The sequence below is a fragment of the Vombatus ursinus genome, unplaced genomic scaffold, assembly GCF_900497805.2.
Source record: "Vombatus ursinus unplaced genomic scaffold, bare-nosed wombat genome assembly UNPS02014170.1, whole genome shotgun sequence".
In the NCBI taxonomy this organism is placed as follows: Eukaryota; Metazoa; Chordata; class Mammalia; order Diprotodontia; family Vombatidae; genus Vombatus; species Vombatus ursinus.
In genome coordinates this window covers 289,336-291,875 of record NW_020953948.1, presented here as the reverse complement: position 1 = coordinate 291,875, position 2,540 = coordinate 289,336, and the positions used below count along the sequence as shown (strand labels likewise).

Sequence of the window (2,540 nt, the reverse complement as noted above, 5' to 3'; positions counted from 1 at the left end):
TCATAAAACATCTTTGGTTGACATTCTGCAAATGATGCTTTCTAATAATGTCCCAATCTTTTCTTCTTTGGGAGTCAGTTTGTATGTCTATAAAAATAAAGTCACAAATGGCAGATTAATACTTGGCGTGACCAACTCAATTTTACTCACTCATACAGAATCAAAAGAAATTCATGGTCATCACTTTCTCTTAAGGAACACTGTCCAATTTTTCAAAAGCAGACAATTGAAAGAATATGGAAGCAGGCACCAGCCAACATTTCTCCAAGGCTTGTGAACCCAGAACATTTTTCAAGGATTTTCCCACAGTTCTCCACTGGGTCCTGCCCAGAGTTAAAATGTCTTGAAAAGGCTTAAGGAAACATATGATCTCACCACCAGGTCCAGGGGACCCAGAGGGGAACCTTTCTGATCAAGCTAATAACAATAAAACAAACTCTTTCCACCCCATCACTATCAATCTGAAAACATGAGATTCCTCCAACCCTTTTCATTTTGGTGATATCTGTTATTTCTGGAAGCTTGTCGAAGGCGACCTGATGACCATCCACCTGAGATATGAGGCCTTCTGGATTCATTCACTTTTCTCCTTCTTCGACATAAATAATGAAAACTGAAGTGTCGCTGCCTGAGATGCCAAACTTCTTCAAGGCCTCTGAAATCTGCCACGAAAGCAAAAGAGTTCCATCAGAGCTTCTGAGCTGCCGTGAAAGAGCACGTCCCACAGTGGCAGAATAAACAGTGTCCTGGACAGTGGGAAGAGGGCAAGAGCCTTTCCCACTTGAAACGGGCTCTTTGTTTAAATGGCACTCACAGCTGGGTCTTGCCTTAACTTTTCTCCTAGTGACATGGGCATTGCGAACTCATCAGCTCTCATCTTTGAGGCCCACTCTGAATTTCTCTAAATGTCAGGAGTGCGTTCCTGCCTTCAATGGGACAGACTCGGATGTGTCCTACGGGTCTCCCACCCACCTTCTGGGTATCTGCCAGATCCTTAGTAAGCTCAATTCTATCATTTCAGTGGATCACAACATTTCACCAGGTCTGAATGGGTTCAATTTCCAACCTGGCATTAAGCAGACGAGGTCCTGTAGAAGTCAGTGAGTAAAGTGCCCTTACGTTGTTGTTTGGGGAAAGTTGAAGATAATTTCTGTGCACAGAGTCCTTATCTTCATTTTCCCAAGCTTGTGGAGATGGACGGCCTTGTTGGCTGCCACAAGGATCTGAAATGGATCAAGCACCTACAACGGAGAAGAGGAAGAAGGACAGGCCGAGGCCTTGGAGTGTGCTGCAAAGGGGCCTGCTTGGGTCCCTGAATTTGAGAGGCGGGTGAGGGAAGGGAAGCCTCTCACTTCGTAGATAAGAAAACTGAAGCCCAGAGAGGGAAGGAGTTTCCCCAGGGTGGGTTACTCAGAGAGTTAATGCCAGGGTCACCAGGTCTCCTGACTTCCAGGTCAGAGTTCTATCAACTACCCAAGTACCAAGCCAGGAAAATCTGGCTGTGCAGCCCACCCTTGTTAAGATATTGGTTCAGATATCAGGTGTTCATTTTTCTCCTCCCAATCTCATTGACATAGAACCTGACTCTGATCTGTGATTTCAGGATGACGACAAAAGTTAAAAACACAACAGGAAAGACAAAAATTAATAAAGCAACTTTATTTGAATGGAAAGAAATATTTAAAAATAATATTTATATACCACATAACAATACAAATATATTATTATACTAATAATTTAATAAATTTAATTTTAAAATTAAATTAAAATTAAAAAGTAAATAAATAGTAAACATAATAATATCACATTAATATATAATAATAATATAATAATATACCATATAATTAGTATGGTAGGTTCATATCATTTTTAAGTCAAATTTCTTTTCCTTTTTCAAAGAGATGTCATTTTAAGGCTGCAACTTTCTTTCTGTTTTTCTTTTATAATTTAGTTACATCTTTGAGAGTGACCTATTTTTGCACCAACAGTTCTCTTTCTAATGTGTCTGATGTTAGAAGAATTTTAGGCTAACCTTGAAGTTGCTTCTGTAATACAGAGGAAACATCAAACATGTACTGCAATGTCTATAAGATGGGGTGCAGCATAAATTCTTCATTCGGTCTAGAAGCAGCCACTTATTTACCATCGTAGCATTAATTAATGCTCCATTGATGCTACCTTCCATGGCCTTTTTTCTTAAATCTGCAGCATTTTTTACACCACAAAATAAGAGAAGAGTCACCATGCACTCAGGAAATAGGTCTAATTGTGATGTGAACTGCATTTTCCACTGCAGCAGACAAAAAAAAAAAAAAAAAAAAACTACAGAATTACTTTTTTTTTTTAAGTTACCATAGAATATTGCAGGCACAAGTGAAAATGGCTCACACCCCTTCTCCCCAATCTTAAAACTCTGATCCTTAATTTAGCGTCCCTGGATGAAGGCAACTGGAATTGTGCTTCTTTAAGACACGGATTATCATATTCTCTTTAGAGTAAAATGTATGGAGGCTAAGTAAGGTTAGTCACAGCACTACCCT

The 2,540-nt window shown here is 39.4% G+C and overlaps 1 pseudogene; it reads right to left on the bottom strand.

The window, feature by feature from the left end:
• On the bottom strand, positions 1-2,290 carry LOC114041225 (annotated as a pseudogene).
• Positions 2,291-2,540: the final 250 nt, after the last annotated feature.